Here is a 24,714-nt window from a genome sequence, read left to right as displayed (position 1 = left end):
AATGTATTTATATTGGCATTTGAGATTGTAGTAGTATTTTTTTGCCATCCCAGTAGTAAATAAGCTAGCAATGATTGCAATTTATGGTAGAAAAATAGTTAAAATGGGTAATATTGTGGAAACTCAAATCTTTTGCATATTTCTGCAGCCAGGACATGCTGGTCTACGTTTGCTATTTACTGGGCAGCTCAGAAGTTATAAGCAGATTTCTGTTTTGAAATTTCCCACTTTTTTGTTCAAATACCAGTGTGAGGAAACAAGTTATAACGATTTGCTTATACTAGAAAACAGATTTATGTTTGTTTAAAGAATAAAAGAAAAAGACTGCCAAAAACAATTACAGAATTTCCTCAGGAATTTTCATGGCTTTGTCTTCTTTTTCTTCTCCCAATAAGAAGAGTATTAATATGTGGCACCTGGAAAGCAAGATGAAATTGGAGTGTCAGAAGTAATAAAATGCCTTAAAGTGAAAGCAAACTAAAGATTCTCCGTACAATTCCCCAGTTTCTAGTCAGACTTGTAGTTCCCCCATATACGATGCTGATACCCATACATGCTCTCTCATGATATTCTCTCTACTTAGTATCCCTTCCCACATTTTTCCACTTGAAAATACCTATTAAACTTTCAATATTTAGCAGTGCCTGGTCTTTCTCAAACTCTTGGATTGAACTCATTCTATCTTCTTTGTTCCTCCTTCCTATCCTGAGTATATTTTTACCATGCCACCTAGTACATGATTGTGATCCTTACATATTTTATACCTGAAAGTCTATAAATTTGTTGAAAACAGAACAATTTCCTTATTCTTATTTTTATTCCTAGAAAAGGTACGGTGTCTAGAATATTCTCAGGTGGAATAAATGTCTGTTAAATTAGTAAATGAGGAAGGAATTCAACTTTTAAAAGGCCCTCAAAAAATGACTGAGCATTTGCAGAAGCAAACTGGACAGTTTCTGATAACTTTGGGCAAGATCAAATTTTGCAAAGATTTTCCCTAGAACAAAGTCAATTGGCTACAGGCACTGGATATGGATGTTCAATTTCGTTTTTCTTAGAGTAAAGGGCACATTTCTATCTTTCAAACAAATTGGTGCAATTACTGGAACCAGATAGAATTACGCAGCTTGCCATTGTAAGTGCTCAGTTTCCCAGAATACAGAATGTACCTTCAGGGATTTATTAGCAACTTTCTGTAGTCAGACTATTTTAATGTTATGAATGCCCTGGACCCTGAATCCTCAAGGTATAAAAAGAGTTTTATTTCCAGAAGTTTTTGCACAGTCCTCTGTTAATTGTGATAGGAACAATGCAAAATTTAACTCGTAAATGTTCAGAAAAATTTAACTCGTAAATGTTCAGAAAATGCTAGTCCTTATCCTGGCAGATTGAGATAGGAAATAAGGAGCAGGGGGCGGGGGGATGGTTGAATTGGAGAAGGTGGTATGTTGAAGGGTTTCATACTTTTATGGGAAGAATGAAACAGGCAGGAGAGAGGAAAATGGAAGAGAAAGTAAAAGGGTGGGAAGAGAAAGGTGAAACTGCAGCTATAACACTGATGAAGTTGCAGAGTTAGGGAGAGGAAATATTGAGGCATTTTAGGTCATCCGTACAATGTGGAATGACCTAGAGAGAGTATACTGATGGGAAAGATGATTTAAAAAATATATTACTGAACACAATGAATGTGTTCCTCTTTCAGCAGCATTCTAAGGTATACTTTTCAGCAACGCCAGCTATGTGATCATTACAAATATTAAAGAATGCAGAGTCATACCCCAAACTTAAGAGTCATCTGAGAGAATCTTAGGAAATGCCTTTATTGATCCTTCCTTCCTTCCTTCCTTCCTTCCTTCCTTCCTTCCTACCTACCTTCCTTCCTTTTCTCTTTCCTTCCTTCTATCCATCTTCCATTCTTAAATGAATGAATGCACACAAGAGTTTTAGAAGAGGGCCCATAATATAGTAAGTATTCAATAAATATTATGCTTTATTATATACCAAAAAGCGATGTAGGGATTCTTTCAAGATCACAATTAAATCAGAATAAAGGACACATTACAATGGATTTATCTTTTTAAAAAATCTTCAGTGATGATCTACAGCAAGGCAGATATCATGGGAAATCTAAAGTAAGCCCCAGCTACTCACCTCCTGTGCCAGTTTAAAAGGATGTATGTCCCCTAGAAAAGAGATGTTTTCATCCTAATCCCATTTTGTAATAGCAGCTGTTTCTTTTCATCCCTATTCAGTATTGTATGTTTGCAACTTTAATTAGATCACCCCCCTGAAAATGTGACTCAATCAAGAGTGGTTGTTAAACAGGATTGGGTGGAGATGTGGTAGGTCTTGATTACTTTACTGGAATCCTATAAAAGAGCAAACGTTTTGGAGAAAGGATGAGATTCTGAGCAGCACCACGAAGCAGAGAGTCCACCAGTCAGCGAACTTTGGAGATGAAGAAGGAAGATGCCTCCCAGGGAGCTGGAGAGGAAGCTAGCAGATGACGCTGTGTTCACCATGTGCTCTTCCAGCCGAGAGAAACCCTGACCATGTTGGCCATGTGCCTTTCCACTTGAGAGAGACCCTGAACTTCATTGACCTTTTTGAACCAAGGTATCTTTCCATAGATGAATGCCTTTGATTGGACATTTCTAGAGACTGGCTTTAATTTGGACATTTTTATAGGTCTAAAAAGTGTAACTTGCAACTTACTGAATTCCCCTTTTTAAAAGCCATTCCATTTCTCGTATATTGCATTCTGGCAGCTAGCAAACTAGAACCCTTCCTTAGAAGAATTTACTTCTTTTAACCTATGAAGTTGATAAAATATAAATATCTGAAAACTTAGTGCAGAAGTAGAGATACACATACACATAAATACACAACGCATTTTTTACAATGTTTTCTTTGTCTATTTCAAATTATATAGAATGAATTAGTTCATGGATCAAAATACGGATATTTTTAGTGCCAAATTAAATAGAAGTTTTCAGAGTGTAGCTTCCTGATGAGCTAAAATTAACTGCTAATCATTTCACTGAACTATGTTTTTTATATGTTCTCTCTTTATTAACATAATTTGGTTCACCCTTTGAGGTTCAGTTCAAGCTGAACATACGCTATGAAGTCTCCTCCTACAACAAGTCTTTCTCCTGAGAGTTCAGAGCATTTATAGACTTTTCTTTACTCTTGCAATTAAAAAAGATGCTGCTTGTATTTTGTCAAACACACATACACATACACCCATATATATATAGTCTTAGCTTCTAAATAAAATTATTACTTTCTTCAAGTGAGGCATTTTGCTTTAGTCACAGCAAGGATCATGTAGTATATATTGGCATAGAGTATGCATTTACCAAAAAGAATTAGGACTCATCTAAAACAAACTCTATTTCTGAACTTTTGGATTTAATTAGTTAAAAATGTCTGGTCACTTTTGCTTCTCCAATGTCTGTCAAAGCAGTCTCTTCATCTTCATTGCTATTGTGTTGTATTTTTAAACCATCATTTCTCACAAGGGCTATTTCTAGCCTCTAATTGTAATTTCTATCTCCTTCCAGTCTGCCATGCAGTCCACAGTCAGGGATTCCATCCTAAATTGTAAATCTGCTCCTATTTATCCTCTCCAGTATTCATAAAATGTGTGGCTGTTAATTATAACATAGGAAAATGCAGTGGCTCAAATAAGATATAAATTAGTTTTTCTCTCAAGGAATAGGAAGGGTACACTTTTCTGATCATGGGCTAATTTAGGGATTCAGGTTGTTTTGAGCTTGATGCTTCAGCCTTCCCCAGGGAGCCTTTTCATACACTGACAGTCATGTCACTTTCTTTGCCATTGAGAAAGGAGGAACAAAAAATGGAGAGCAAGCGTTCCTTGTAAGACATGACCTATAATTTACACTTACAACTTCATTTTACCTCCCATTGGCCAGAACTGTACTCACATGGCCACCGCTGAATGCAGGAAACGAAAGTAGTCTCTAGCTGATGGACATTCCATTTCTAAAAAGACAATTCTTCCATAGTTTTCCCCTTTGAACTGCTTAGTATCTTTCTGCCCATACAGAAAACCTCCTTCTTTCCACCCCTGGGAGAAATCCCAGTGTCCCCACCGGGTTCTGCATCCAGCTCAAGGTAAGTCCAGGATCCTTGGAAAAGGATTAGTTCTTTTCCTCAGGTCTGTATGAGACTCCTCATGTTATGGCAACCTACACAACAGGGCAAGGATTTATTTGTTCCCCCATATGCTCAGTGTACAATGGTAGAGTAGAAGTAAGTTAGTTGTATTAAATACTACACTCATAAAACCAGAAGAATGAAGAATATATATAGCAGCCGCTATTCAGTAGTACTGGATGAAAATTGTAAAGAATCATTCACTAGAAGATATTTAGTCCATCTGCTACCTCAGTTACTGTTCTCTGGGATTAACTTCCTCTGCTTTGGATTAATGCTCTTGGGCTTTTCTGTCTGGAAGTATCTCCTCATTTAATATTCTCTGTGGCCACCTATGCAGTTGACGGGGGAACGCATGTTAATTATGCCTTCGCAGCTTCATGCTGGTGCACGTTGGTTGGCTCTAATGTGCACGAATGTGTGGTTCTTTGGGGGGTAAAGAGGCACATTTTTTTGAAACAACTTTTGATTGTAATAATATATACACAATTCAAAATTTCTTATTTTAATAGGACAATTCATTCTTTCAAGTGGACAATTCAGTAGTATTAATTACATTAATACTATTTGAATAGTATTCAGCTGTGAAAAGGAATGACATTCTGATACATGTTACAACGTAGTGGACCTTGAAGACATGGTATTGAAAGAAATAAGCCAGATACAAAAAAATGCAGATATTATATGATCTTGCTTATATGAAGTACAGCTAAGAAGCAAATTTTACATAGGACATAGATTTTGAATTGCCAGTAGCTGGAAGGCAGCAGGGGTGGGCTGGGAAGAGGGCTTTTTTGCTTAGTTAGTACAAAATTTCTGTTTGAAAATGATGAAAAAATATAGATTTTTGCAGTCCAGGATTGTGGTGTCTTTAGCAACACATATCTGTACAAAACTTAGCAGACTTCATAGTATACACTTCCAGTTAGTTTCATGTGCATGTCATATATTCAAATGCCTCACACAGACGTGGCTCTTAAACCTTACATCTCTGTGATCAGAATATCCTTTCTTCAGGCTATTTGCCGTTACTTGGATGCCATCTGAAACCATGTGTTTCATGAGACTGGAACAACCTGAATCTGACCTTTGCTTCTGGGCTAATTCCCACTGGGTAACAAAGGAAGCTCTGAGAAAAGCATGAAGTGACAGGCATAAACCTGTTCCTTGAGGTTAGTATGTATTTGGTCTTGCCTACTGTGTAGACCATGGACAGAAAGAACTTCCCATGTTGTAACCATAGTCCTTGAATTATATTTTTGAATTCTTTTTCAAGTTCATTTTTCTCATAATACCTTGCTAAGAGTGACAAGGAAAAACCAACAAATAACACTATTCTTACATTTTCTAACCATCTCTGGTACTATGGATTCTGTAGAAATGTGATCTGCCTTCCAAATTATTGCAGGAAATGGTTTTAACAAAATTTTTCCAGAGCATAATAATGATCAAAAGCTTTCAACCTATTCAGCCTCTTAAGACCAGGTCTCTTACTACAAAGTCAATAGCAGATATTTTATGATTCTGTTACAAAAGGACCTTATTTCTAGGTACCATTTCTTTTTATAGCACTGGATATAAACTAGGCTGCTATAACTAATATAGTCCCAATACAATGGTAAAAATAAAATGGACGTTGATATCTTTATTGTGTAACTGTTCAGAGATTGGCAAATGCTTCAGAAAGAGGTAGGCTGCTCCATCTTAAAATTGCACAAGAATACAGATTCCTTCCTTCTTCTTACTAAGCTCAGCTGTCAAGTGTAGCTCTCATCTACATGATGACATTATGGTCCTCAGGAAGTGGAGGTAAGCAACTTCTTATTAAAGTTGGATTTCACATACATAACTTCTTGTGCATATCTCACTGCTCAGAACCTAACTTTGTAGGTATGTATATTTATGTGAAGAGAGGCAAAGAAATACATTTTTCTAACTTTTCCACCGTCATCACAGGCAGAAGTAGGGTGAATCTGATTACTTAAGAAAAAAAGACGAAGATGGGTACTGGGTGACAATGAACAATATAGATTAATTCAGTAAGTCCATTCCATTAACTCCTGGCATGGATCACATGGCAAATGTCAAGCTACTTCGCATATGCTATACAAAAGTCTTCATGACCAATCCTTTTAAATAATAAAGCAAGATGTGTGAAATATTTTGTCATATATGTCTTATATCAAATAATATTACCATTAATTTGTCTTTTTTTAAAAAAATTAAAATTAAAAAAAGGCATTTGAGGTTCTCTAAAGTCTACAAACAATCCCCAAGTAGTAGGTGTCTTGAGCACTAATGTTAATTAAATGGACATTTCTCCTGCTGAGTTTGCAGAAGAACTAATGGTAGAGAAAAATGACCATTGTCCTAGTTAGGGTGACTTCTATGAAATCTATTTCTGAGAGTCCTATATTAAAGCAATTTACCACCCTCTTTTCTGTCAGGCAGGTGAGGACATCAGCCACTATTTTTTCTGTACTGCTGAGATACGAGGAAGTATTCATTGTAATTGGGGTACTTTACTCTGTGGGCAAAAAGTCATGAGTCAGAAGATTGAAGCAGGAGAGAGCTGGTTCAGCTTACTTTTTGATAGTATAGGATGATGCAATGAGGAAAGTCTAAAGTTTCTCTGGTTTGAATAAATCTGCCTCAAGATATTGGGACTTTGCTATGCTCCAACTTTAGGTAACAAGCCCCAAATGCATGTGGTGCAGGTCTGTTGCAGAACAGCTCTTTGTTGTGGGAGAAAAAAAATCATCTTGCCTTGTTTCTAAGACAGCTATACATGGTTCTTAAGTAGCTGAAAAGTATAGACTCCAAATTCACCTTACTTCAGAATGTATTTTGGGTGTTCCTGCTTTACATTGTTCTTTGCATTTCCAAATTCTCTCTTGTTGTACTGAATCTGATGTAAATTACCAAATTGTATTAAGGAGAAAATGAGACTTTTGAGTATAAACCTGTCTCAAACCACCGGAATAAATGCGGAAGCATTAGATTATTATGCACAATTAAGAATGAAAACTCAGGATTTCATTTTGCTATGTTTGCAAACCATTCAATCTGTAGTTTCAAATTTTATTAAAATAAGTTCCACCCTAAGTTAGGTAGAATTCATATTAAGGTAAAACATCTTACTCAAAGGAAATTTTATTAATGAATTCAATAAAAGAAGATTTTTAGGTTTTATCAAGCAGCAAATACACTACAAAAAATAGCATTATGGTAAATATAAATGTTGTTAATAATCTAATGTTTTCTTGTGACCTTATTTTTCTTGTATGCTAATTTTTTTCTTAGAAATTCCAGAATTCACAATTTATTCCCCTGGTGATCTGAAATTTCAAAATTATGCTAAGAGATTCATCTAGTTTTTTAAATTCTACTTTGATGTGGTAGGCTATTTCCATCTGGACTTTTATGTCCTTTAGTTCCAGAAAATAATCTTGCAATATTTCATCAGCAATTTCCTCCTTACTGTGTTCTTTGGAACTCTTACTAGTCAGAGTTTGCTCTCGCTCCTTGATTGTTCTTTGGAGTTTCTTAAATTTTTCTCCTTATTTCCAGACTCCTATTCTTTTATTTTATTCTTTTAGAGATCATCTTTAACTTCACTCTGTCTACTGGATTTTTATAAAATTTCAGCACTCATAATTTTAATTGCCAATTGATATTTATTCTTTTCTTTTTTGTTCCTATTTTTAGGAGCCCATTCTTATTTCACACCACTATATCTTAAATTATCTCTTTGATAATTAATTAACTTTCTCTCTCTCTCTGTCTCTCTCTTTCTTCACCCACTCTGCCATCTTTTCATCCATGCCTCTCTCTCTCTCCCTCCCTCTCATTCTCTGCTTTCTCCCAAAAGCTTGATGGTTTCCTTTTATTTTATTGGTCAGTTTTTATTGAGTCCTCCAAACTGTAGTTACTGTAAGCCAATCTTCTAAAGAAGTTTTTGTTCTCTCCTGAGTGGGTTCTCTGCTCTGTTATGAAAAAGTGTGTGTGCATGTGAGTGTGTGGAAGAGGAGTGGGGAGGGGAGCAGAATGAATGAATGAAAGAGAGCGGGAATGAGGGAGGCAGGAAAGAATCTCAGCTCCTTTCTGAGTCCCAGGTCAGAGAAGGTGGCCAGGGCCACACAATTCATTGTGCTCATTCATTTATTCTCTCTGCTTCTTGCCCCATTTTTTACCTCTGCTCTTCGCTGAAGCCTCTACAGTTCACATACTCAAACACAGTTATGTTCAATGAAAACTTGCACTGGACGATGTTACAACATTAAACAGGCAAGTGTTATTAGTTAGGGTTCTCTGGAGAAACAGAATCAACAGGAAGTATTTCTAAATATAAAACTTATAAAAATGTCTCATGTAACCGTGGGAATGTAGAGTCCAAAATCTACAGGGCAGGCTGTGAAGCCGATGATTCCCATGGAGGGTCTGGACGAACTCCACAGGAGAGGCTCACCAGCCAAAGCAGGAATAGAGCCTGTCTCTTCTGAATTCTCCTTAAAAGGCTTCCAGTGATTAGATTGAGCATCCCCCATTGCAGAAAACTCTCCCCTTGGCTGATTACAAATGGAATCAGTTGTGAATGCAGTCGACATGATCATGATTTAATTCTATGAAATGTCCTTATCACAACAGACAGGACAGCACTTGCCCAACCAAACACACAGGTACCACCACCTGGCCAAGTTGACACCTGAACCTGACCATAAAGTCAAAGCAAGAGTGACTTTATTCATAACTACCAGGGGAAGGAGAGTGAAACTCAACTCTGAGGAAGGCAGGTGAGTGCTTGAGTTTATAAAAGTGTGAAAGAGGAGAGAGGAATGTTGGGGGTTGAGATGGATACTTCAGAATAGCTAGTATCTGAAGTTGTCTCTCTCTTCCCATGCCTTATTTTTTCCTGCAGTCTGAGAGCTGTTTTTCCCTGCAGTCTCACAGCCATAAGATTCATTTGATAGTTGTGGTATGGGAGGGCGTGGGGAACTTCATACAAGGAGCAAGACCTGCAGCCTAGTTAAGACAAAAATATAATCTGAATCAATTGCTTAAGTGACGGTAAAGAGGGGCATAGCCAGTCCAAGTTGGGTGTTGATTTAGACCTGGCCTTCAATCTGCGCAATTAAAAGAGGTTCAAACAATCCTTTTCTTTTCAGCACTTCTTTCCATTTCACCTTGTCTTCTGCTCGACATTCATTCCTGCAGTTTCTGAAGTTTTCTCTATTTCTGTATTATGAAACAACTTCCTTCTTATCTCTATTATCCTCTCCAGGCCTCATTCATCCAATTTTGCTCTTCAAATAGGTTATGTCAGTGTTACAAATATCCTCTCGGTTGGTTGAGTTTGAGTGCTATGCTTTAATTCCATTTCCTGTTTACTCTATTATTTGTGAAGAATGTTTGAGCCTAGACATGATATTCATTCTAAAGCATGACAGCTGAGTCATTTATAACAAAGTATAATCAATAAAGTGATATTTATCTGCTCTTAGCTGTTCTTTTAGAACTAAAAGGGTAGAACTCACATTCCTACTCAAGTATTTTCCTCTCCTTAACAAAATAAAGAAAATCCAAAAACAGCCCAGATAAGTGTACCCATTCAATCAATGACTGTTTTTTTATTAATGTACCAGGTATTGTGCTGTGGGCTTAGGATGAGAAGCTACACGTGATGATTTACTCTCTGGCAAAGGGTACAGGCAGATAAACAGGAGAACTGTGTTTTATATGGAGCTCCTGAAAACAACATCTGCTGCTGAGCAGGGATTCACTGTCCGAGCGCACAAAAGACCAATTCAATGACGCCTGATTTTCCAAGAAAGAGCTTATTATAAGGCACCAAGTAAGGAGACAGGGGCAGCTAGCTCAGATCTGTCTTCCCAAGTCAGAGGGCAAGGGAATCTCTAAGGCTCATTCAGGGTAGGGCATGCCATAGGCTGTGCTCAGCTGGGGTGGATCTGCTGCTGATAGTTTTTCTGAGGTATGGGCTGGGATGCTGAAGCCGAAGTTTGTCAGACCTCTTGCGCTTTCTAAGTACCCATTGCATTTTTCTTCCTGTTGTTTTGCTTGCTGTGGTTCCACTTACAAGGGTGTTGTTTGGTCTGAGTTACTTTTGGCCAGTATTACTTTCATCTACACATGTGTCAGCGATCAGGGTTAGTTCCAACCAGTTTTGACTAGTTCTATAAGGGGAAAGAAAACAGGAAACACATCTTTTTGTGAGATAAGTGCCTTATTAATAAACCTGAGGTGAGTGCTAAGAAGAGAAAAGGATGTGAGGCAGCATGAAAAGGTTTTTAAGGAAAGCAAGGGCACTTCTGTGGATTCATATCTGTCTGTGAATCACAGGGTCAAGCAATGGTTAGCACCTGGTGCAAAAATTGATGTCTACTAAAATGACATTGAATAATGGGGTGAGCAAGATTAATTTCGGAGGGAAAGATGTAATATCAGAGATTGTGGGAAGATTGGGAGAACAGAGATAGCAGAGTACAAATGAAGAAATGAAGTTAAGCTATCACTTGAGGGAATTGGGACTCAGAGATGATGTGGGGAGAGAAGCCTGAAGTAAGCCAAGGTCAGTGCCTTACAATTAACATGACTGGTGTTTGAATAGTTGCTGAGTGCAGTGGGGCATTACTCTGGGGTGAAATGGATGGAGCTAGGTGGAAGAAGGAAGGAAAGAGATAAGTTATAAGGCTATTGAAGTCATACAGGCTAGATATGGTGAAGACATTTAATAGAAATGCCACAAAACAGAAAGAATTAGATCAGCAGCATCACTTTAAATATGCATAATTAGAAAACTAAGTAAAATAATATCATTTTTATTTCCCATTTGTTTTCATCATGATGCTTAAAAATTCAATCTATCTTTTATCTATTTCATTTTGCCAATAGCAGTTGGGGAATATGTTTGTCTGGTTATGGAATTTTCAGGGATTCATAGCTTATTTGATTGATCTGGCTATTGGAAGAACAATCCTGAAAAGAAAGTAGGGATGGAACCTCTGGAACGAGTTTCTGGGAGACCCAATTTTTAAAATGTGCTTCTAGGAAATTGTGCTTCAATGATCATAGATCAGCAGTACCACCAGCAGCTAATGTCCTGTAGTGTCAATAAGCTGTGCCGCTTCAAATTGAAAATCATTCATGATTTTAGCTAATCAAAATTACCCAATCCCCAAAAATATCACATAGTAGCTTCAAAATTTCATTAAAAATGATTTCTAAATGTTGTGTTAATTTCTTTTTTTTTCTTTCTTTCCGTTAATAAAAAAAAAATGTATTTTCTTGAAACAACATTTGATAAGGAATGTTGAAGGTAAAAATGTTTGATAAACTATATACAATTCAAAACTATTGCACCACTTGAAATATCAAACATAATCTTGACAAGGAAAGCGTGAATGTAATAGAATATAATAACTTGATTCAGTTAATATTCCATTACAATGGAATGGGACAAATTAATCCAAAGACCCTCAATTCTATGTAGTCCCAAATCTCTCTTTAAGATAGACTCATCCCATGATGAGAAGTTATAGTGTAATAGATAAATGTGCAGGAAAAGGACTTGCCTTTTTAGCATCTATTATATACTCGTACAACCCCCACAGCTTTGGAGAGAAGAATTGAATGCATATTCATGTTATGAAATTCCCATTGGGAATTTATGCTAATCATCCTTGAGCCAGGATTAGGATTCCTAGGGAAATAGTGACCTAATATAATGCAAACAGAAGGTGGCTGAGAGGTTTGGAGTCAGGTCTGACTGCCTTCATTTCTCACTCTTTCCTCTGTACCCCAGGTGTTCACATCTTTAAAATAATAGTTCTATAAGGCAAAAGTTAGGGAACAACATAAACGTGGTTGCCCTCCACCTTGGCTTTTCAATTAACTTCCTTAATTTTCTGTGCCTTACTTTAGTATTATTTGCAAACTCACTATTAATTTGTTCATTCTCTCAACATGTATTTGTTGAATATGTAATAGGTGTTTGACAAACTACTATAAAACTTGATTGCCAAACTAATATAAGGCATCACCCTTGCCTTAAAAAAAACCTTAAGTCTAACTTGGAAAGGTAAATAACAATGTGAAACAAGGTTAAAGTGCTATTGCAAGAGAGTGAATGAAATGAAAACATGTGTACAGGAATGCTTTTGTAGTATTTTTTAGAAAAGGGCAAGAGAACTATGCCTAGTCAGGCATTAGAAAATAATGCTTACAAAGCAGAAACTTTACAAAAATAAATATTCACTAAGCTCTTTCAGAAATATTCTTGTAGTATTAGATTGCTTAATGATTCTAAATATTCTTACCTTTCATCATTTCTTTCTCTTTGAAGTTTGGCTCTTACTGAGTGCATTATGCAGTAATTCTTGACATCACAATCTGCCATAAGTGAAAGGTCTCCATGAACTGAAGTTTCAAAGTATTGATTTCTCAACTACTCTCAAGTTTATCAACAAATTTACCACAACTTTTAGTAGAAATATGCAGAATCATGTGCTCCTACAAAACCTAACTCTTCCCACACAGTTGGAAGTTTTGAACAGAGGAAAATGTTCCAGAACAGGCACGTGATAAAACAAATTGACAGCAATTGCATCTATTTCATTCCAATTTCATAATATCATTTATATTCCTACCTTCTCACTTCCTTTTGCTAAACTGTCACTTTCAAAGTTAATTCTACATAAAGAATTGAATGTAGCAAATCAAAATTTTCACAAAAATTGCAATGAAATATTACTACAATTCAGGCAGAATATTGCATTGTTGCCTTCACAATCTAATTTAATTCGATCATGAAACATCTCTTAATTAACCATAATTATCAACATGTTGTATACAGAGAACAATGTCTCAGAGGAATGAAGTAACTTTCCAAAATTCACCTCGCAAAAAAAGATAGAACCAGCAGTAAGTAGAATGCAGCTTCTCTTACTCCAAGTGACTTAGATTTGCTATTATGCTATGATGCTTAAATGTCAATGAAATGTTGGCCCAGATATTCTTTCCTAATCAGTAAGTCATCATATAATATTAAGACATATGAACGTATTTGATCAAAATATAACACTGATTTTCTCTTTGATCCAATTAGTGATTTTTAACAGATTTATTTTTGGACTTTCCTGCTTGGAAATATATGGAAGTATTTAACTTTATAATATTAAGCATAACATGGTGGAGATAGGAAAACTCTGAGAAATTTCCATTAGACTCTTCAGCTTATGTTTTTAATCATTTTATATTTCAAGACAAATGTTTTTCAGGAGACACTGATTTCACTGAGTCAGGATCTCTTGTTTCAATAACTAAATGTGGGTCAGGGGCTTATAGTTCTCTACTGAAAAGAACACAAACAATCTCTCTCATTTCTCCAAAAACTAGTGAATTTCTATTGTCAACGTTTTGTCAACTATTTACGTACATTTTTAAATTGATTTTGCTAAGCATATGCTGACACTTTTGTATGAGCTTGACTATCTCAGGAATGGATGGTATTCGTTTTCCTGGATTTGAATTCATTCCAGGACCTTGGTTGAAGCTGCCCAGATACTATGTCAACACCTCCTCTTCTTGGCTACTCAGAATGCCTTCATTCAGCACAAAGATTCTTTATAATTCAGTATAGATTGGCAATTACCCTCATTTAATTTACCCTGCCATATAGCCAGACCATATACTCTTGACAAATGCCAACTATGAGAGGGCTTCTTGATGTTAATGTGAGGGTTACTAAGTGGAATGACTGAGCAAGTTTGGTGAAACTTATTCCCCAAAGTTCCATGGTAAATAAGGTAAATTTTTTATTTCACTGGGTCCAAGAAGTTAGTCTTTTTTTTACTTCCCTTCACTGGCCTACTTTCTAGTACTTCATATAAATAGCTGTGAGTTTATATTCTCCTCTCTTTCAGGAATTACTTTTTAAAGATTTAATTAATTTATGATTCCTTCCAGCTACTTGCCCTTGTCTCACTTGGCATCTTCGTTCACTTTGTTTTTCTTTTCCCTTCACTTTGTTGTCACCGCGGTAGAAAATCTCTTTCCGCACATTTGCTAAGAAAAATCCATATTTTCCCTGTTGCAATATTCCTCCAAACTCATAAGGTTTCCTGGTAAAATGAATTGCCTTCTTGTTTTTATGAAGAAGTATGGATGGTTTCAGTGCATCTGCTCATGCCATTACTTTTCTGGTAAGGACAGATTCTGTTACTTCAGCTCCTGCTGACAGATTTCCCTGCCTAATCCTCACAATCATCCTCTCCCCCTTCTCTTTCTTTTAAACTTTTTCCATTTATATTTGGAGGATGCCAACAAAGTAGTTGGAACTGAAGGTTAAATAGTTTCTGCTTCCCCCCAAAAGTCATCAGGAGTGCTCAACTCCTTATTGATCCATTTAACTTAATTCTTTCAAATCTCTCAGAAATCTTGTGATTTCAAGTCACAGAGGCTTTTAACAGCCCAAATCTAATTTAATCGCAGGAATTTATTGAAGCCTTTTCTATATATACTCTAAAAAGGTATTTTCTAAAGCTTTTCTACTTAATAAAGGCTTTTTAATTTTGAGATAAATATGCTTGATTTCACCACTCAATACGATTTAGGGCTTTTCCACAGATCAATTTAGACAATTATACTGTAAAACTCACAGCGGTTAACAGGGAACATGATATTGCATGCTTTCTTTATAGGCTTTTCACAATGGTGATCTATTAAGAGGAGAACTTATAATTTGACAGTGTCCCCTACTGTGTCAGCATCCTGAGAGCTGTGACCAACTTTTCTCATCTTTACAGCAAATCTAGATTTCACAATTGCATTTCTAAAAAGACTGTTATAGCAGATATTAGGAAGATAATTTCTTATTATCTTTAAATAACATATAGGATTATAAATTTGGATAGGGAAAGGGCATGAAATATTGCCTTGTCCAAATCCTTCATTTCATTAATGATGAAACTAAGACACAGAGAATAAGTGACAAAAGAAAGTAAATAGTTATTCATTGGATGAACTATGCAAACCTAGCTCACTGCATTCACCCAAAACTCATTGTAGTGATGTTTCTAATTATCTTCACTTTGTTTAGTCTATTTAAAGCTGAAATCAATTATTTTTATAATGAAGTATCATGTGATTTGCTAGATATCACTATCAGAACATTGCATCAATTTCTAAAAAAAAGAATAGTAAATAATATATATGTTTTAGATTAGTGATTCTTGGCTATAGCTTCCCTAATTGATTATGCCAGCTATTTTAAATGATCAAAACAAAATTAAAATCCCTAGAAGATCATTCCTGATTTCTAAACAGTCCCTTTGATGAAATTACCATGCTTTAAATATTCCCTTTCTCTCTTTCCTCTTTTCTATTATTTAATGGATAATATTTGATTATTGGCATCTAAGTACATCTAATGAATACCTGTCATTACCCTCTGAGAGTCTTTGGAGATGCAATGCTATCACAATTGAATTAATAAGTATGTTTTAAGAGCTAGCATTTGTGATGGATCATAAAGAAGGCATGCACAGGAAAAATAATATAAAATCTACTATAGATTGAGAAATATTTATAATTACATTAATGTTTGTCCCTATATTTACATTTGTATATATATTACACTGGCTTTAGTGGGATAAAATGTGGAAAGTTCAAAATGCCTCTTTCTTGGTTCTGGAAGACACAGGCATGGGCTCTTTAAATCCTCTCTTAATTTTAATGCATTAAGGAAAAATGAGAAATTCTGATATTTACTGATTTTTCTTTTACCTAAATTTGCAAATGTTTCTGTAGATATTTGATATCTACTATCTTTATCAAAAAACCTAAATATTACTATGCATTACACTAGAATTTTTTTCTATTTCTCATGAATAAAATATGAAGATGGTAACATGCTAATCAAACTATCACAAAATCCAGTTAGTTTTTGAAAAAAATTGCTTTTAATAGTGATGATGATAATTTTTAAATTTATTTTGGTATGCTAGGAAGTATGCTATTCACAATAAATGTATAAGCATACTTCAATTTCAAAACAGCCTTATTTATGCACTGTTAATAACTCCATTTACAGTTGAGGAAACTGAGGTTGGAATGACAATTTCATAAAATTTAGATATTTTGTAAGGACTGGCAGTCTGCTCAAGGCCCATGATCTGGTCTCTGTGAAATGCAAATAAAACCTCATTTTATTCCTTATATTTTTATTAAATTCATAATTTTCTCAATGAGCATGTATTATTTTGAAATTGCAGGGAAAAGATCAAGAGTGAAACAAGCAAAAATTTTTTCCAGGGATTAAAAATGAATTTTACTCCATTGTTCATAGAAATCCAGATATTTAGATTCAATATGAACATGTGTATGGAACAGATGGCACTGTGAAACTGTGCTTATTTCCTTTTACTGAATTGCCCTGAGTTTGATGAAATAATAGATTTTAAAGGATTAGACAACTCTTGCCAGAAAATGAATTGTCAATTTCAAAAGTGGCTAGTGAATATGAATTGTGCTTTATATTTTTGTAACTATGATTTGGAGTGCAAACTTCAAGAAGAGTCTCAATTATAAAGTATCTGCATCTTCAGTGTGGTTTATTTTCCCAAGGAGCTGAAAATGAACTATGTCTATGAAAAATTCACTGTAAAATAGGAATTCTGAAATGAGTTGATGTGATCATAAAACCAGAAGCAACGTATGAAAACTACTACTGATATTTAGGGCACCTAGTAAATTCTCCTTCATGATATTTCTTTTCCTTCACATAATAGGTTAAAGTAAAACTGAGAACTACTAGCAGTAAGGTAAAATGACTTATAACCGAGATTTCGCACTAATTGAATTCACATCTTAGCTCTTAAGACTGTTTTAGAATACGAGGACTTCATGAGTTTATCAGAAATGATAATTAGTCTTCCGTCAATATTCTACACTCAAAGAATAAGATTTACTAAATGTTCATAAGAAATCAGTGACATAAAAATAGCATATAGGATACACAAATTTCGATGTTCCGAAATCTGTGCTTAAAACATAATTAAAATTGATAAAGACACCGTGTTTAAGTCTGAAGGAACTACAACATTATTTTAAACATGTTAATAAGAGAAAACTCGAGTAGGACTGTTTAGACTGAGGTGTGCAACATTGATACTCTTAAAGTCTTCAGTAGAAAAAATCTGAAAAATGGAAGGTGGAAAGGATACAGAGAGAGCAAATAAATAAGCAAAGAAAGAAACTGAAAGAACTGGATTCAGGCTTTGAGGTGTGTGTGTGTGTGTGTGTGTGTGTGTGTGTGTGTGTGAGAGAGAGAGAGAGAGAGGAAGATAGAATTGATTTCCTGTGGGTCTCTCCATACAAGCCCATTGCCCATTCCCAAAGCTTTCACCTCTCCAATTTATATTCTGTATTAAAAAAATAAATATTAATTGCATGATATGAATGCTAAAAGCGCTCCTGGCATCTTACAAAATATACCACCAAATTAAAATCCCAGGAAGGAAACCCAAATTCCTATCCACACCTATCTTTACTGACTCTCATCTATATTCCTAACTGGTAGCTCACATTTTAGTTTTAATATGTATAAAACTTTGCTTTTCTCCAACAGCGCTGAAGAGCTGTTAAAGAGAAGCCAGGTTTAAATTACATGCATTTTATAGGATCTAAGGCCCAATGTATTTGGAGACAGAATGGTAAGGAAAAAAAGAGAGGATGGTGGAAAGGCAAAAACGAGAAAAAGACCATTAGGCAAGTTTTCTAAAATGATCTAATGATATGTCCTTACTAAATTAGTATTCTTGTTTTCAAGTAAAGAAATAGGAAATACAAGTGGAAACTTATGGCTCATTCACCTTTGTTTAATAGAGATTTGTATAGAGTAGCTTACATTTCTCAGTCTCAACAGATGTGATGCTTTTCTTGCTTTTTCCTGGGAAAATGGGAAGGCAACCTAAGTGTGCCAGGTTATGGGATAATAAACAGGTTATATTATTAAAATATAGCAAAGAGAGTAGCCATAAGACAGCAAAATGATATTTATATAAAATAGTGGCCATAGAGCAGCAAAATGATATTTTGTGAGTCTATGCTTTTGCAAAGGAATCATATCCAATAGTATGGAAAAACATTCTGATTCTTATATTTTTAAACAATAGATCAAATAGTTAGCATGGAGAGAAAACTTCTTAAACAAAAACTATGTGTTCTGAATCAGTTACATTGTCTACCTCTGAACAAATATAACCCAGCCTCATGGCCAAGGGAGGGGGAAGTTACTGAAAAGGCAGAATGCAGTTCTGATTATGTTTTTTGAGGTACAGTTATTGTTACATTTAATTTGCAGTTTTAAAGAACATTATGCAAAATTTTTGAAAGCATCAGTACTTAACTTAGAACTTGATTGAAAATAACATAGAAAGAGGAATCATACCATGTGAGGAAAGTTACATGCATTTAACCCTAAATATAAGGGTCCAATATCCTGTTAGTTTTAAGAGGATCAAGTACCAGAGCAATCAAACATCTTCCAAGACTCTGTGGGACATAAGGGCAATAAAAAACAACTAAAAACAGTCACTAAACCATGACATTCATACTGGAGATGATGCAAAACTCAAGTTCAGCCCTTCCTTATTGTCCTTACACCTATCACGGGATTATATTTCATATTCATTATTTTGTTGCCTAAATGAGAGCAGTGACTTCCCTTTTACAGCTCAAACTCTTTAAATCCCGGACTCTTAGCTCCAAGAGATATCCTAGAAATAATTTATCCAAATACATCTGATTTCTCAGTTGGAGTAACTCAAGTTCAAAGCAATTAATGTAGTATATCTTATAAATTTTCTCTTGCTGCATAACAAATGACCACCAACTTAGTAGTTTAGAACAATGCATCTTTGTTTGTTTGTTTGTTTGTTTAGTTCAGTTTTTGTGGTTCCAGAGTCCAGATAGGATTTAGGTGAGTACTCAGGGTCTCACAAGACTGCCATCAGGATATCAGCCAACCTTCATTCTCCTCTGAAGGCTTGGGCTGGGAAGACTGCTTCCAACCTCATTCGAGTTGTTGGCAGAATTCATTGTCATGTAACTGCATGGCTAAGAGCCCTGGCTTTTTGTATTTCTACAGTTCCTAGAGGCTGCCTACCATTCTTTGGCATGTGGACTTACTTTCTTAAGCCCACAAGGAGAGTCTTTCACTCCAATCTGCCAAAATGGCATCTTTATATCAAAAGAGTGATAGGAGTGACGTTCCACAACCTTTGTTTAATATTGTGTGTTAGAAGCAAGTCACAGGTGCCACGTACACTCAAGGTGAGATGATTACACAAAGGATGTAACACCACATTATGGGGGTCACTGCGTATCAATGTGGTATCAAGGTGATACTTAGGATTGGTACCCCACAGCTCTAAAGTCACAGAGCAGTTAAAAGAGAAAGTTGAATTGAAACAGTTCTCTTACAAGTCATACTATTATCTCCTCCAGATTATTACACCTACATGTCATCACAATCCCAGTTGTTCTTATGGCCCATTAGCCATTACAATGGTTTTAACTGAGAATTCTCTCAGGTTGTTACTTGAGATTAAAAATCAACATCCTATTCACCACATATCTGAAATTATCCTCTATTTTATGACTCTAAGATACATTTTTACAAATTGGTTTTCCTTTCCTCTACCCTACAGTGAGAGTTGGAGATGAGGTTGAGTTAAGAAAAAAAAAGTCTTAAATTTTAGTTTAATTCTTCTCTTTCTCTTTAAATATATACAAATACCCTGTATACGCATGAATTTTTTCCACCCAATTTCAATGTATTTGAACAGTATTTGCAGACCTTGTAAATAGCCTCACTTTCAACAACTTTGAGTGATTTTCTTCCCTCTCACTGATCTTTAATAGTCAAATCAAACCTTTTTTTTTTTTTCTAAATTTGTCAGAGATATTTGGAAGGGTTTCTGAAATAAAGTCTCAAGAGGCTATGGTTTAAAGTAATGACAGTTTTCTTTGCCTATGATACTTCATCCCTATAAAATCCCCTAAAAACCATTTGCTGTTTTCTGTCAACTGTGTTTTGCCTGAAAGAAAGACAGTAATTACTTTGAACAGCATTAGATTAGTTTGCGAAATATTTTCATGGCACCCTGTAAGCATTTTAGTCAACTCTGAAACTAAAGCTAAAATAAATTAGCTTTATTTCCCTTCCAGATTGTGTAGCTTTCTTGCTCCCAGAGAGTTATGCTGCAGTGATGGGGGTTGCTTACAAGAATACTGGATTTCATTGGGTGCCAGATCATGCCATTCTTTTATAACCATGTTACTTTCATAGATGATTTGCCCTACTACAAAATCATTTGAGGATATTCATTAAGTGTGCCACTCTTTTGCAGTGGATAAATATTTCTAAAATAAAAGGCACAGTTATTTGAATTTAACGTCACTCATGTTTTCTTTTAGGCTTTCAGTATTTTGTTTTAATTATTCTAGAGTTGCTGCTCATATAATGAGATGGCACCTTGTGTAATGAGCTTCCGTTTGTTGCTTTTCCTGGCAACAGACCATACAAGAGCAAGGCCTGTTAAATACAAATGCATACGCGAGATGCCCCTTCAACTTGCAGTGGGGGCTTATTTGAGAAGACGATGGATGCTATTTTGCCCTCTGTTTAGTTTGTCGGCAGATTATAGTGGCTCCAGCCTCTCTGTCTTGGAACCTGGGTTGGCTATGCTTTGTGACTCATGATATTTTCCAGTCCTCGCACATGTAAAAGCACAAGGTAGAAAACATTTCCTTCTTACCAAGTTAAGTCAAATAAAAGAGTAGAACCAGATTTAAGGCAGCTTAACCCAATCTACCATGAACTCAACTTCCACCTTGCTAAAGCAGCACAGGTTTTTCTGCTGATCAGCTTCTGCATAGTAAACTCACAAATTCTTTGCTTTCACTTCAGTTCTTTTTCCTCAAGCACTATAAATAAGAAGTCTTTAGTTTGGACTATCCAGAATGTGAATTTTTTTCATGTTTATTTTTAACGAATACAGTTTTAATTGAGTATACTCAAAACTATTGAACGTACTAAGATTATCTTAAGTTACCTATTAATAATTGATCATCCACCAATTTTCTAAGCTGAATTGAGTGCAAGTCTTTGTAAATTATACTGCGGAGGTCAGACGGAACAAGAGGAACTATGAAGATACAAAATGAATTTAGGCAGAAAAAAGTTGCATATACATAATAGAAATTATTTTAATTACATAGGAAGATAATCCACTGGGGAGGAAAAAACACTATGGTATTTAACAGTTTAAAGATGCCACTGGGTATCTTGAAGATTTGATGAAATGTTAAAAAAAATCTATTACATTTGTCTTGATATGGTAAAAAAAGAAACAAGGGAAAAAATGGATATATATATATATATATAATCAGCAAATTTGTCATACTTCAAATACATATATGGCTTATTAAAAATATATTCTGTTGGAAGTCCACTGGGGACCATGGCAATTGGGTATTCAACTTGGATCTTGAGTAAGTTTTAGTATCTCTCTCTCTCTCTCTCTCTTACACACACACCCACACACACATGCACACACACACACATTCTATGTCTCACTCTGTTCAGGGCTTGGAAGATCCATTACAGATAAAATATCCAATGATAATATTATCATTATCTATAAACAGGAATGCAAAAATAAAACAAAACAAAAAAGTCAGAGTCTCAATTTTATGCCATCAGAGATGCTTTCCACATAGAATAATTGCATTGCTTAAAAATCCCAATGAAGGGTGGTGCACTGGTGGCACAGTGGCAGAATTCTCGCCTGCTGTGCCCGAGCCCGGATTCGGTTCCTGGAGCCTGCCTATGTCAAAAAACAAAACAAAACAAATCCCAAAGAAATAATTTGAAAGAAATTCGAAGTTGTGTTCATTTAATTTAGCTCTTTAACAGGCAAAACAATCATCTGCAACAGATGCAAATTTTATAACTTTTCCCCTTAGAATTTCCCAAATTAAAGAATTCATCTTATCAGATGATTTTAACCTATATATCCTAGGTTTATGCTGCTGGCTTTCAGTCTACACTTATTTAGTTTGTAACCTACCAGAACGCAATATGCCAGAAATGGAATGGCTTTTAAAGAAGGGAATTTATTAAGTTGCAAGTTTACAGTTTTAAGGTGTTAAAAATGTCCAAATTAAGGCAAAGCTATAAAAATGTCCACGTTAAGGTACCCAGGTAAAGATACCTTGGTTCAAGAAGGCCAATGATGTTCAGGGCTTCTTTCTCAGCTGGAAAGGCACATGGTGATACTTGCTAGCTTTCTACCCAGGCTTCTTCAGTGGCTTCCCCAGGGTCATTTTCTTTCTTCACCTCTAATGGTCTGTGGCTGTGTGGACTCTGTGGGCTCTAAAGCTTTTTCCAAAATGGTTCCCTCTTAAAGGACTCCAGTAAGCAACCTCACCTTCCATGGGCAGAGACACATCTTCATGGAAACCATCTAATCAAAAGTTACCACCCACAATTGGCTGGTTCACATCTCCATAGAAACAAAGAGAAAGATCTCACCCAGCAATACTGAATGAGCATTAGAGGACATGGCTTTTCTGAGGTATTGGTAGCTTCAGGGTGGCATGACACTCAGGAATGCTGTTGTTTTCAAATGAGTCGATACAAAATTTAGACCTCTTTAATCAAGTTTATCATAAAGTCCTATTAGCTTCATTCAGCATCTTTTTTTGGAGGAAAAACAAGTGTTAGGAATATTGTACGATATAATATCTATCCCAGAAATGAAACAACGTTCTTTAGTCAATTACAATATATATTTAAATTATGCCATGCACAAAGGTAAAACTAGATTTAGTAGCATCTTCCATTAGATATTTGGGCAGTATTACTGATAAGCATTGTATAGATAGTGATAAATGTAAAAATATGGAAGATTTGCTAAAAAGGTAGGGAGTTCCACTGTCAGGAACTGAAAAGGAACAAAGGAGGTATTTTTTGTTTTTTTTATTTTATTATAACATCAAGTTTCAGAATATGAAAACATTCCTTTTCATGGTATTCTTGAAAAATGCATAAAGTTTATCATTATATTGCAAAACTCTTATTTCTTTTGGATTTTGAAAGATGTTAATAACATTCTTTTATATGTTGAAGAAATAATAAGAATCTAGCATGTCTATAAAATGGTATTTCTTTGATAAGATCAAGGGGTCTAGAGATTGAATTAGTAAAATGAAAGGTAGATAAAAGGAAAATTAACAACTTTTACAGTGCATAAGCACTGTACTAGTCATCTTAAATGTTTTATTTCATTGTTAATAGGGTAACTGTACTCAATAGAGAGAAAAGGCAAATGAGCATTAGAATTTTTTTTGAAGTTCAACAGCATTCTATTGCTTTGCCTAATACTTGTCAGCAGCAAAAATAAGTCTTTATTTTGATAAATTATGACAACAGTCTCATGCAAAACATCTTTCAAATTAGCTAACATTACTTTTATTTTCAATGTTCCCTTGATAAACTTATTATCCATATAATGCATAGTTTTGCAAGGTATTTGGGGATATGCTGACATAAAAAGAACTCTAGAAATTGTCCAAAATCACACCATTTAGAGATAAATGTCTTGTTCTTTATCTAGAAGTTTTTTGGTATGTGCAGGTGTGAATAAACAAAATGGAAATTTAACGCTACATGCTGTTTTTGTTCTACTTTTATGTACTTATTTTCTAATTATAGAAGTTATATATAAATACATTTTCGTTGCTATTAATTTAGATAATTCAGAAATTATGAGGCAAATATGAACAATATATTTCACCCATTTTACCCAACTTTTTCCAGAAGCAAATGGCAAACACAGTAATAGCATGTGCATTTTAAAATTTCATTTTGGGTGGATTTAAATGTATGTGTATTTATATATGTATTTATACACATGCACAGCATATTTTAATGTAAATTTCATCATATAATTACATTTTCATTATTTTAATTTTTCTTTCAATATTATAACGGTTTTGTTAATGTTTATTTTACCGATAAGCTATGAAATCCAAAAGGCACAAACCAGGTCTCTTAACATCTTTTGAATACCCAGGTTTGAGCACCACTTAGCATATAATAGATAATCTATAATTAATGTGAATTTAAATAAATAAATGAATCAGTGGAAGAATTACATTCATTAATATGCAGAATAATACATTTTATGCATCTTATAGATCTTTCAAAATGCTCTATATATGTCTACAGATTTTTTTTTCATAAGTTTATTCTGTCTTAAAGCTGCATAATATTCCATCATATGTATACACCACAGTTTGTTTAGCCACTCGTCTGTTGATGGACATTTTGGCTGTTTCCATCTCCTTGCAATTGTAAATAATGCTGCTATAAACATTGGTGTGCAAATGTCCGTTTGTGTCTTTGCCCTTAAGTCCTCTGAGTAGACACCTAGCAATGGTATTGAT

At 35.1% G+C, this 24,714-nt stretch overlaps 1 long non-coding RNA gene across 1 annotated transcript in view; it reads right to left on the bottom strand.

The window, feature by feature from the left end:
- Positions 1 to 309: 309 nt before the first annotated feature.
- LOC143679314 (uncharacterized) overlaps positions 310 to 24,714 on the bottom strand; it is a 59,506-nt gene continuing 35,101 nt past the window's right edge. The window contains exon 3 of the long non-coding RNA XR_013173645.1: positions 310 to 416. This is a non-coding gene — a long non-coding RNA (uncharacterized LOC143679314). The remainder of the gene's footprint in view (positions 417 to 24,714) is intronic.

The sequence above is a fragment of the Tamandua tetradactyla genome, chromosome 4 (assembly GCF_023851605.1).
Source record: "Tamandua tetradactyla isolate mTamTet1 chromosome 4, mTamTet1.pri, whole genome shotgun sequence".
Taxonomy (NCBI): Eukaryota; Metazoa; Chordata; class Mammalia; order Pilosa; family Myrmecophagidae; genus Tamandua; species Tamandua tetradactyla.
Note: the sequence above shows the minus strand (reverse complement) of the source record. Positions and strands in the feature narration are given on the sequence as shown.